This window comes from Sorex fumeus, unplaced genomic scaffold, assembly GCF_029834395.1.
Source record: "Sorex fumeus unplaced genomic scaffold, SorFum_2.1 ptg000122l, whole genome shotgun sequence".
Classification (NCBI taxonomy): domain Eukaryota; kingdom Metazoa; phylum Chordata; class Mammalia; order Eulipotyphla; family Soricidae; genus Sorex; species Sorex fumeus.
Genome location: NW_026606179.1, coordinates 44,339,967 through 44,353,538, shown reverse-complemented (window position 1 = coordinate 44,353,538; position 13,572 = coordinate 44,339,967). Strand labels below are relative to the sequence as shown.

Here is a 13,572-nt window from a genome sequence, read left to right as displayed (position 1 = left end):
TGAAGAATAAATAAAGTTAATATAATCAGAATGGCTGAGCTTTGCTATAGAGATGTCAGGAGCTCACTCTAAAGACATGACATTTAAACTGAAGTCCAAACAATGACAAGTCAGTCGCACAGGAGAAATGTTTTCCAGGAAAAGGAACAAACCAAGTGGGGCTGTCCATGTGCCAGAAGAGAAAGAAGTTGAGTCCAAGTTGGCATTTCATGATTCTTTAGAATATTTGTTCCAAGCTTAATTGTCAAGAGAGTGAAGGTGTAGATGGTATTAGATTAATATTAAGTCTGGTATGGGTGACAAACCCATACTAAGACTATGCATTTGGGTTGAGAAAAGCGAACGTTCATAACAAGAAAAGTGTTTCAGGAGAAACTCTGGATTGCAGAGAAATCGTGGCTACTATGATTAATGTGTGGGTGGATCTGAGTTACAGAAGGATGACAATGCCAGGCTGCCGTGGCTTCCATTTGAGACCCATTTCCCACTTCCATTTATCATCCACGAATTATGGGGGAATTAGCATAAGACACGGGCAGGAGAAGAGTACTAAATCTAAAAGACCTCTCGGAGTGACTTTACCAGCCAAAGAAAATTGGGATATGTCATGGTAAACGGCAGAGGTTAAATTTTTTACCTTTCCTCTCACTGATGATAATTATATGTCATAATGCATATTGTAATTGTGGAAGTGCCAAGCCAGATGACCTAATAGATATTTTCAATTTGTAATTTCTTAGCTGCAAAATTAAAGTATTAATCAACCTAAAAGCCTGCTAGTCTGGTTAAAGGTTGACTCTGCACTGAGTGGCCAGCGGTAATCAGGCTGCCTTTCTCTCTTTTTTTTTCCCCTTTCTTTTTTTGATGTCCTCTGCACAATTTCTCTGAAAGCACCTGTGAGATCTGTCAGTTCAGATCGCCCATTTTCATTCCACTTCTTGTGGGTAGTGGGTTCTCACTGAAATACTGCATCTATATGTAGTACAGTGAGAATCTACACAAGAGGGCTAACGGTAAATTTCAAAACTAACATATTTGCCCAAAGTTATGGCTTGTTTTTTGAACATTGTAAGGTGTAAGGGAAACATTTATTTTACTATTCTTCACTGGAACCCAGTATACTATTAACATATTGATAAATTACTTCCTTTGATGTAAGCAACTATCTGATTTATGAAAAGATGCAGTAAAATCTGTAAAGATACAAACTATTGTTTTCAAAACAAAACCAAAAATTGTATTTTACTAAAAACAGACAAATGGATGGGTGAGATGATAATTCACACACCTGCAATAGTATGTTTAGTGAGGTAACAGCAGAAAAATTTGAAGGAAGGAGTACTACTTTGTCTTGTAAGAACTAGAACCAAAGGAGTCCACAATCATCTGACTCAATACCCAAACTGCTATTAGAAATGTAGATAATGGGACTGACTGTTGAAAATAGGTAAAAGGATATACTTTTGGTAGCATTTTCAGCATTTTAAAAAATTTTTTATTTTTTCTCTTATGGCTAAAATGCATGAACAGAATTCTTTATTTTAAACTTTCCAAATATGTATATAAAATTTAATAAATGTTGGATGAGATAAATGTTGGAAGAGGATTGTTTGTTATAATGGGGGTGGGGAACTGGGGACATTGGTTGTGAGAAATGTACACTGGTGCAGGGACAGGTGTTCGAACATGATATGACCGAAACTCAACCACAAACAACTTTGTAACTGTGTATCTCACTGTGATTCGATTAAAAAAAAAAAAGTAGATGATGGGTACTCCAGGGATCTTCTAAATTTTCCATTGAAGGTCCTTGTCAATGGTGGCCAGACATAACAATTCAGCTGGTTTTCTCTTTGTACCTAAGAGTTATCTACATAGGTTCCTTGTGTGTGCGTGGTAATCTTGGATCCTTGGCAATCTTTAGAGCTACTCAATACTTCTGCCCCAATTTCTTAATTTCAACTTTTATAGTTATACAAGGCATATACTTGGCATATACACAGTCCATCACTGATTGTACTAAGTCTGGTGTGACTTTAATGGAAGGGAATGTTGATAAAACTGGTAAACTAATATCAACCCGGGATGTGGTATGTTCAGCCCAGGTGTATAATATAGTTGGAAAATAAGAAGAAAGAGTGATTTATCTTCCCTTCAGTTCACTGGACTCTTTATTTACTTTCTTATTAGATTTTAATCTATCCCTTTCTTTCTGCCTCTGGTCTCTGAGACTGTACATTTTCCTCATAGTCTCTCATTTTCTTGTTTTCTTTTGTTTCTCCTGTTCACACTATTGTAGCCTCCCATACATGTTTCTAGCCAAGGAGCAATGAATGAATTTTTAATAATGTGAAACACTTTTCAATGCATATTTCTCTTTTTTTCATAATATAGACTCTAATTTGCCTCTTTTTAAAAATAACGTAGGTTTACTTAGCTTATTTAATTTAATTTAGAAAATATGATGTTCTAGGGATTCTGAGACCAGCTTTTTGTTTTGCTTTGTTTTTTTTTAAAATATGTCCCTACTCTTATTTCATGATTAGGATACTCAGATACTCCTTCCTATAACCAGTTCCCTTCCAGTAAGAAGTCACAGATAGGCTGGTTACAGGCCTCCTCTCATCTCATTCTTTTTGTTTGTTTTGGGGTCACACCTGGGGGTACTCAGAGGTTACTCCTGGCTCTTCACTCATGAATTACTCCTGGCACCATTTAGGGTACCATATGGGATTCTGGGGATTTAATGTGGAATACCCATACACAGGTCAAGCACCCTACTTGCTATACTATTTCTCCAACCCTTCCCTCCTTATTCTAAGATAAGAAAATAAATCAAAAACTGGGAGTCATCTTTGCCGGGGGAAAAGATAGAGTTAGGTATGCACATGCACACACACACACACACACACACACACACACACACACACACACACATACACACATACGGGGGGGGGGGAGAGAAAGAGAGATCTAATCTTCTTTATTCCATGGCTTAGGTTGTGACCTAATAGCATATTTATCAGAGCTCATGAATACCAGTAATCATCTCTCTCCAGCAAACATTAATCACCTCTGCCTTTATTAGTAAACTTCTTTACAGATAATTACCCTGTACCCAGTTCTACCCTCAAGTCCCAGAAATTGTCTATGGATGTTGTCTGCGGGATTTTATGGATGTTGTCTGCGGGATTTTCCAAGTAGATAATTAGGCTAATCCTAACCCAAGGTTATCCCCTACACTGGTCTGAATGAGAAAGAATTTTTTGGAACTGTATATTTTAATGTTTTTTTTTTTAAATTAAAGTACCATGATTTACTAAGTTATTCATTATTGAATTTCAGTTATGCAATGTTCCTACACTGATTCCTTCACTAGTCTCCACTTCCTTCCTCCAATGTCCCAAATTTCCCTTCTACCAGCTGAGCCTGCCTCTAGGTATCATTTTGCCCTGTGGCATGGTGAATTAGAATACAGATACTCATAGGGCTTCATACATTACATTTACCACCTGTCAGCACCCCCTTTACCAATGTGACCACTTCCTTCATCCATTGCTCTAATGTTCCCCTCCCTGTCCTTTCTCAACCTCCCACCCCACCACCACTGGCAAACATTCTACTAAAGACTGTTTCTTTATGCTTTCTTTTTGTCCACTCAAATGCACATATAATAAGACTTCTCTAAGGGATGTGTAAGTTATGCTTCTTCCAAAATAAACAAAGAGGGGTGCTACAATGAGGTGAGTTCTTTACAGTGCTCAGAAACTCCTCCAAGTTTTTCTTGCAGATGGTACACCTAACCTTTTTCATTGTGTTTTGGAAATTCTATTATAATTGTTCCCCAGTCTGAATTCTCAATTGTGGATTTATGATATACCATCTCTCACATAAACGTACACCCTACTGTGATACTCTATGAGGAGTTACTTTCTATTTATTTTCTTCTTTGTAACGAGTCAAATGTTCACAGTAGTAATCTAGATTTTTGTGCTCATGTAGGTTTGTCAATAATAAGGAACCTAACAAAAAACATGTTTTATACCTCACTCCAGTGGTCAGACCATGGTAACCACAGACAAATATTGGATAAGCACTCAGTATGAACACAGTGTGTTCATATTGTGTTAGGCTACAATCTCCCTTTAGGAATGCTAAAATCCTATTATTTGCTCTGCTTTCTTAAATCACGTGCCTTCCTTCTTTGTAAGTTCATCAATGTCTCTTTCTGCCAAGACCTGTCTTTGCCTCTCTTTCCTGTTTAAGTCCTTATTAACAATAAGCAATCAATTTTTTTCTCACAACTCTAAAGATGCAGATAGGTACTAGCAAAAAGGGATGTCTTTCTTCAGATGAGGAGCACTCTCTACTAAGCTTTCTGTTTCATAAAATATTCTGAGAAACCAGAGTCAAAGTTTTGTTTTGATATATTGTTATTATATAAGTTACTTGAGAGGGGATATGGGGGAAACAAGAAAGAGAAAAAGAAAGAGAGAGGGTTAGCTTATCATTTCATGTACAATATTATATTGGAATTCACTTGTCAAGCAAATCTGGAATTTCATTTTTCATAACCTAGGATCCATGTGGAATCAAAATGCTCATCCATACCTAGAGGGAAGAATACTTTTTTGTAGATAGCTCTGGATGAAACAATGTAGAAGAATGAAAAGGCCTTGCCAGCAACTATGTACCGGGGATGGTGCTCAAATCCATTATTGTATTGTGGGTCAGGTGCTACTTAAATTTTTGCCTCTTGGTAACAATATCTCATAGTACAAAATATCATAGATATTGTCTGATGGACTGCTGGTCCTCAAACATTCAGATGTTTCGAAATTCTTTAACATCACAATAGCATAATCTGCTATTGCTAGTATATACTGCTGAAATAAATATAGTTCCTGGCAGCACTTGGTCCTCTAAGTGCTGTTCAGAGCGACCCCTGAGAATGGAACCAGGATTAGCCACTGTGCATTGCCAGGTATGCAGTCTCCATTCCCACTTAAGTAATAAAATGGACCAGGGGATTTAGCCCAATTGTAAAATGCCTGCCTTTGCTTTGAATTCAATTCCTATTACTGCTACCAAAATAAATAGAAAGAATGTTGTCCCCCGACAAAAAGGCTCTGAGTTTCATGCTTGTGTTTTATCCATAGCATCTTAAAACAGACATAACATTTTCAATATCTGAAATTTAAATAGTGAAAACCATTAGGGTACCTCAGTGCCAAAGATCAAGAAATAAATGATAGGAAAAAAATGAAAACACTTAATTGACTACTGAAAACATCTTTCTCTATCAAATCAATTTAATTAGAAAAGTAATTAGGGGATGGGACAAAGAGGAACCAGTGGCAGAGAGTGCATGCCTCACATTTCTGAGGCTCTGGGTTCTATCTCCAGCTCAAAAAAGGAAGAAAAAAAGTAATTTGATTGTGATCTTGACTCTAGAATTTCAATGTTTTGGGGCCCTCTCCACTAATTATGATTCCAGGGTTGTTATCCCTAGACTAATATTTTCTTTTTAATTTTTTTAATAGCACAGCAGGTAGGGTGTTTACCTTGCATGTGACCGACCCGGTGGGCCCAGGTTCGATTACTCTGCCCCTCTCAGAGAGCCTGGCAAGCTACCAAGGATATCTCGCCCATGTGGCAAAGCCTGGCAAGCTACCCATGATGTATTCAATATGCCAAACATAGTAACAACAAGTCTCACAATGGAGACATTACTAGACCTGCTCAAGCAAATCGATGAACAATGGGAGGACAGTGCTACAATGCTTATTTATCTGTAATTAATTTACAAAGTTATTGATAGATGAGTCTTGACAGACACGTTTCAGAGTTCGGTGGTTGAAGTTTAGATCACATGTCTTCAGTGTTATCGAGTTTGTACTTTGAATAAATAACAATACCACTCTCCCACATAACTAGTATACCAGAGGTCCCTAACACTTTTTTCCTCTTTTCTAAAATACATTCTATAAAAATGTACAGTATCTTCTGCCAACAAGTTGATCCATGGCTTTCACTGGGTTTTAAAGAGCTGTTTCACCAAAAAAAAAAAAAAACAAAAACAAAAACAAATAAACCTCAGAATCTTGAAAATGGAAGTATTACAGGACCCCTTATAGTAAAGGTCATTTAGGGCCATGTAATTGTTAACTGATTGTGTCAGACATCACTGATTGCATTCCACAGGTGATATTCATAAAGCATGATCTCTTAGACAAGTTGCTTTCGTTGTGTGCTTTTTTATCTCTTGTTTGTGTGATTTTTTTTTTAGTCCATGGTGAAGCTACCAATGATGCATATCTTTATGGGTTTATTTTGAGGAATAAATACATTAAAGTAAGAAAAAAACATTAGATTCATGACTGACAAATACAAAACAGTCTTCTACACAGTCTTTCTCATTATTTTAGAAGACTTTTTTTAACTTGTGTACTCATGTGTACTCAAATATTTCATGTGTCTTTTGTATTTTTTTTTAACTAAAAGACTTTTTTTGGAGATGCTGGGGATTAAACTCAGGGCCTCTCATATGCAAGTGCTCTACTGCTTAGCTACAAACGAGGCCTCCACTTGGGGAGGGGGTGCTTCCCAACTGGTGGCCAAAAAGCCGGGACCCTTCTATGCAGTTCTCAGCCCAGCAGGTTGTGAGGGCCCCAAGCAGGTTGTGTTACCTGGGTTACTTGGGTGTTGAGGGGTTCTAGGGATTAATCAGTGTACCCCAGTGGTGCTTGGAGCTCTACCCTATGATGTCCCAGTGGTGACCCCCTGCAAGGCAAGTGCCTTAACTTCTGCATTAACTCTCCAGTTCCCTATTTAAATTTGTTTTTAATAATAGTAAGTATGGAAAATAAACGCTGTAGCACTGTCTTCCCGTTGTTCATCGATTTGCTCAAGTGGGCCCAGTAACATTGTGAGACTTCTTGTTACTGTGTTTGGCATATCAAATAAGCCACAGGGAGCTTGCCAGGCTCTGCCCATGGGCGAGAGACTCAGTAGCATGCCAGGCTCTTTGGGAGAGACGGAGAAATAGAACTTGTGTCAGCTGCGTGCAAGGCAAACGCCTTACCCACTGTCCTATTACTCCAGTAAAAATAGCAAAAATGTTCAAATAGCAAAATAGTAAAATAAAATAGTGAATAAAATAAAATAGTAAATAAAACAGTAAAATAAAATAGTAAAAAAATAGTAAAATAGTAAAAATAGTAAAAATTTTGAAAATCAAAAATTTTGACATGTTGACTCAGTTTCACGTGTCACGATCCTAAACAACAGTGCTATGTACCAAGTATCCCTTAAAGGGAGGCAGGACTGGACGGCAGTGTCCAATGTTATTTATTTTGAGTTGGGACATCAGGGAAGCCCATCACCCCCCTAGAAATATTTGAATATCTATATATACAAAGGACTGTCTGATGTTCTCTTGGAAAAAGTCGAATTCTCCTGGCTGTCTATCTAGAATCCAGGGAACTAGTCCAGTTGATGGCCAACTTGAGGGTGCTCTGAAAAACTCACCAACTAACCACCTGTGTCCCTACTCTCAACTTATAGGAAGTCCACTCTAGGACTAACCTTAGCATCTCCTGCACACTTTTTCTTGGATTGTCATGTTCAGATCCTCTATGATTATATGCCCTGCCCAGATGAACAGGTCCCCCATCACACGCAATGCATTGCAAATGCTCCTAGTGCCAGAACATGGAAATAACCATCTGACTGTCTGACTCTGCTGAAACAGACAACAGACAACCCCACTTGGAAGAGAACAGTGACACCCCCAATGTCACAAAATCTACGTTCCAAGAGTCAGAATCTCTAGAAGATGCTTCCCTCAGATGATAGCCGCTAAGCCCGAAACATTCTCCTTCAGAAAAAAAAATTGGAAAGAGGAGGCCTACAATTTCAGATAATGCACCGTGGAGCTGGTTATGCAAACACGTTCCCCCCAAATTCTTCCTTGTCTCCAGATACATTCCACCAGGAAATGGAAAACTCTTCTTGGATCTGAGGTCCACAGTGGTTAGTAGGCCTGGACGAGCTCATGCAAGAGAGGGCTGGCACCCAGGCCAGACCTACTAAACACTGTGGACCTCAGATGGAAAATAAAAAAAATATATGCATTTTTAGAAATAAAGTTGCAACGTTTGCTCTTTTCTTTGTTACTATTGTTACAATGCTTGGTGGAGGGGAGGGGTTGAGCACTAGGCTGTGATTCTTATAGGGGTCCATGCTTCAGTTGCACTTGTGTTCCCTGGCCATGCTGCTCCTGACCTAGTGCTTACACACCTTTTAGTTTCAGCACCTGCAGATAACTCTCTGTGAACCAGAGATGCACACTGTGTGAAACCAGAACCTCAAACTCATGCTTTAAACATGTGGGTAGCATTAGGAATTAAACTTAAGGTCTCATGAACTCATGTGGGTACCTGCATTTAACTGGTGAAACACCCCCTCCCCTGGATTCTACCAAGTGCATTTTTTAAAATTGTTCTCATATTTTCCTTCTAAGAAAACAATAGGAAGCTACTCTCACTTTGGAGATCTGAAAAATCTAGATGACTTACATGTAATTAGAGCAAAATAGTTTGAAAGTTCTAATCATGGGTAGATGATGATTGCAGAAATTAGAAATATTTTGTGGCCACAGCTTAGGGTATCCAGTGGGCTCTGATTTGAATTTTTAGTTTCTTTTGTATGACTGTGAGGTTTAAATTAGTAATTGTCTTGATTGATTTGATTGATTATTCCCATTTACAAATGACTGGAACACTTATAAATTCACTTATACCTAGTAGGTTATCAATAAAAAAATTATAGATTCAACATATGATTGTGGAGCTTCTATCAGACACCAGATATAGATGTATCTAAGAACACCATAAAAAACAATGTCTCGTGGTATGGTCTGTCTACTGAGAGAGATTTTCTGAAAAAATTATTTATATTTTCAACTGCTATTTGATAAAATTATTACATATGGAGTGACTTGATACAATACTGCTTTTAATACTGTGGCTCTGGACTCCAGAATCCCACATGGTGGTATCACTGGCTGCCATCAAGTTGTTAACTAGGCTATATTCCTGCCAGAAGTGCGAGCAGAAAGTAGTCTCCTTGCCTTTTTTAGTTTTTCCAAGACTGTTGCATTTCTTCTCTTCATCTTCAAAGTTAGGAACTTTGATAAATGTCTGACCATTCTCCTTTGAAAGGATCCATTAGGATTCTTGTAATTATGAGTGGCCCAAACTATCCAATACAATGTCTTTTCATCCCAAGATTCAAAACCTAACTGTCATCTGCAGAGATCATGTAAGATAATACTTTCACATGTTACAGAGACAAGGGCATGCAGATCTTTGGCTAGGGGTCTCTTATGGTCCCTACCCCCTACCCATATACCTTTTGCTTGAGTTTAAACAATTCTATAAGTGCAGTTTGTTCGGAAATCAGGAAGCCACAGAGTACTTTCCACTTGGCTATCAGTATGTAAAGTGCCTTCATTAAGTCTGCTTAAATGCTTTATTGAGACGTCAGCTCAGCGAGGGCAAGGTATATTTTTTGTTCCAGCTTCTCCTTAACCCCCACTGTGAAAAAAATTATCTGTACTGTTGATGTGCTTAATTACCCAAGTTAAAGGGCACTAAGCAATGATACTCTGTAATGCTTGCCATAAGGAACTCCATCCTTTATCATTAGCAAAATGCTTAGTGGTGAACCCACAATTGTACATCTTACCTAGCAGATATTAGTAGCCCACTTATCAGTTTTTCTAATGAGATGAATCATGAGGTAGAGATGGTGACGGGAGGAGGGAGTTGGGTTAATGTTCCAAGGGGACTAATTAGAGTCAGGTGAGAACTGGAGCAAGCAACCAAGGTGATTTCAGGCAGAACCCACAGAACATCTCTAATTAACGGGAGTGATGGACTTTGCTTTAAGGCCGCTGGAGAACACATGATACTCAATTTAACTTTCCTGACCTGGGGGCTAGATAATGTCAAGTCCCAATGCATCATTTTTCAAGCGGAGGTAGAACAAAGTATGTCCCCCTTTTGTTATGTTGCCTGCCTTGTATAAAACAATCTAGTCGGAATAGAGTGGGAGACCAATGACAGAAAGCAGTGATATTCCAAGTGTTAATTTCTTGGACTAGATTTTCATTTTTTTCATTTCATTTCATCATCCTGTTATTCGTCGATTGCCTCGAGCAGGCCCCAGTAACGTCTCTTTCATCCTAGCCCTGAGATTATATTCAAGGCTCTTTAGGAGAATGAGACCCATCATTGTTACTGGTATTTGGCATATTTGGTACGCCACGGGGAGTTTGCCAGACTCTGCCCTGTGGGCAGGCTACATTCGATAGCCTGCAAGTTTGTCCAAAGTAGGAATGAGATAATAAGATGTCATAAAAAGATGTCCAAGGACTTGGACTAGATAACATGTAGTTAATCTAAAAAGTAGTTGGGGTGGGTCGATGCTGAAAGGCTTAGAAAGATAGGGGGGAAACTTCCTTGCCCATTCTCACATGTGTGTCTCTCAATACAGAAACTAGCTCGGCAATAATTTAGCTGAGGTGCCATCCTAAAACCACATAAGCTTTAAATTTATCACTTCAGCCAAGTTATTGTTCCTTCAAAAAAAAAAAAAGAAAGAAAAGGTATACAAGGTATTTTAGCTGCGGGGTGCATAACAAGAGAAAGTGTTTCCTGCAGCGATTCTCTGCCTTTCTACTAAATTAACTGCACAAGAACCAACCATGTTACCGTGTGACATTTAGTTTTTCTAATCTGTTTAATGCCATGGTTTGCACATGATGTATTCTGATGTGCTTTTATGTTTCAGATACTAAAAAAGCGCATTAGAAGTGCAGTAGGGATTCTTTTACAGACAATATAACTTGTTACAAATTGCATTTTCAGAAAAATTATATGGAAAAATTCAATCTTATCTTATGATTTTTTCCCCCCTCAAAATTACATTTTACCTCCTGCATGTCTTCTGTCTCTTGTGGCTAAGCCTCTGCACTTGGAGATCCTCCTGATTCATTCTCCTCTTCTCTGTGCCCCGTGGTAAATGCATTCAAATCTATTTTTAAGGTAAAAAATCGACAGCACTTGGAGATGCAGTCAGCATTTATGTGATACTGAGACTTGCCTGGGTGCTGTGGGAGAACTTTTGAACACATTTTTGACTTAAGTATAGATTTCAACACTGTCATCTCTTTTTGTTTCAAGTAAAAGTAGATTCCTTTAGCTCTCTGCATCCAGACTGTGTTTATAAAATGTCAAATTAGTAACAAAGTATTTCTTGTTCACTCTTCCCTTTTTTCAGTGTTTACAAAATGATAAGAAAATAAAATAGGTCCTCCCCCAAAAGCTTTGTCATCCAGGATCTGTGTCTCCATGTATGTATAGGCATGTGAAATATATACAAATTTAATGCATGTGCTATATGCACAAATTTTAATCTTACTATAGGTATGTATACACATATGTAAGAGAAGTGGAACTTACTCATGCTTGTGTTTATTCACTGGTTGTTGCCCTGTCCAGAAATATCACATCTAAATTTGCTATAGGCATTAGTTTTAGTATTTTAATCATAGTTATTTCTTCTTTAATGGAATGGAATTTCTCTTGATTACCTTTATTTTTCCTAACACACACACACACACACACACACACACACACACACACACACAACTACTACTACTACTACTTCTCATTGCCTTCAGCTTCTAAAAGGAAGAAAGTGTTTAACTCTCACTTTCAATATTTGGATCTTTGCATCAACCTTTTTCTGATTTTTCTCTTTCCTGTGACCACTCCCTTACCCCCAACACACACGTACACACACACACATACACAAACACACATGCACACACAAAACATATGGTTTACCTCCTAATTTCATATCACAGCCTCCCATTTATAGAATTTTCACCAATGGTCTCTATGATATATCCTGATGACCCACACAAGGCTGTATGGCTTCCGATTGAAAAACACTGGTTTAGAGTATATACAAGTAAATAATACACACTTAAGACTTACAAACAGTACAGCTTAAAATTCAAGGATATAATACAAGTCTGAAAAAAACAATTTTGGCTTTTCTGGGTCACACCCAGCGATGCTCAGAGGTTACACCTCACGGTGCTCAGAAAACCATTTGGGAGCTGGGGATCGAACCCAGGTCAATGGTATGCAAGGCAAATGCCCTACCTTCTATACTATTGCTATAGCCCCCGGTCTGAATTTTATTTTTCATTTATTGGAGAATGCAACAAATAAAGTGATTGCCTTGCATACATTAACTCTGTTCTATTCCCTGGATCATATGTTGTGAGCACCACCAGGCATGAGCTCTGAGCACAGAGCCAGGAGTAGGAACTGATCACTGCCAGTGGGGCCTAAAACTCCACCTCGATAGTTTTTGTTTTTCTGGTGAAATGAACTTGATTATGCCACATTTTACTGTATTTTTCTATTGAATCACCGTGAGATATAGTTACAAAGCTTTCATCTCTGAGTTTAAGTCATTCTATGACTTAAGTCTTTCGATCATTCTATGATCGAACACCCAGAACACACACCCCTCCACCAGAGTACATTCTCCAATATCAATGTCCCAAGTATCCCCTCCCCCAATCCCACACCTGTCCCTGCCTCTATGGCAGACAATTTCCCCCATACTCTCTCTCTACTTGGGGGTTTTCAATGTAGATACTGAGAGGCTATCAAGCTTGGTCCTTTATCTACTTTCAGCACACATCTCCCACCACAATATTTTTAAATTAGGCTTTGTGGGGATGTACCTTGCAGTGCTCAGGGAGTGCTACTCCACTGCAGGGTTTAAGGGACCATTCAGAGTGGGTGGGGGTATTGAACCTGGAGCTCCCATATATAAGGCAGGTACTCTAGCATTTTTTTTCATTGTAGGTGATTTTATTTTATTTTATTTTTTTAATTAATTTATTTATTGAATCACCATGGGAAAGGTTACAAAGCTTTCAGGTTTAGGTCTCAGTCATGCAAATATCAAGCACATTTTCCTTTACCAAAACTTATTTTTTACCATGAAGAACCCCAATAAAACCCCACCCCCACCCCTCCCAGTCCCTGTGGGGCAGATGAATTCTAGTTAACACTCTATCTGCTTTGATTAGATTCATTGTTTCAATAAAAGATTCACCACTATTATTTAGAGTTTACCCCCCCACCCCCAAATCAGACATGCTGACAAAGCATTGTGAAGTGATTTGCTTTCTACAGCTGGGTTCAAGAATTATATGTTGGTTTTGGATTTCCGCTATTTTACTTATTGACCCTGGAAGTATTTCTACTGAAAGTCAGATAGTTAAGAAATTGGTTTCTGTACTCTGGAGTCGTGGCCGTGCTGGAGAGCCGCTAGTGGGGGGCAACTGGTGGCTTCGGTAGGGCGTGAAGGGCGGACCGAAACGCCCCCCTTCCCATGAGGTTTTAGTCGCCCCCAGTACCCCGGCTCATACCTGCTGTCCACAAGGCTCCCATGCGGCCGCCATCTTTCTTTCCAGAG

The 13,572-nt window shown here is 38.7% G+C and overlaps 1 pseudogene; it reads right to left on the bottom strand.

Annotated features, from left to right (window-relative positions):
- Nucleotides 1-1,761: 1,761 nt before the first annotated feature.
- LOC130043701 (rRNA-processing protein FCF1 homolog) lies at nucleotides 1,762-2,272 on the bottom strand (annotated as a pseudogene).
- Between the last annotated feature and the right edge of the window lie 11,300 nt (nucleotides 2,273-13,572).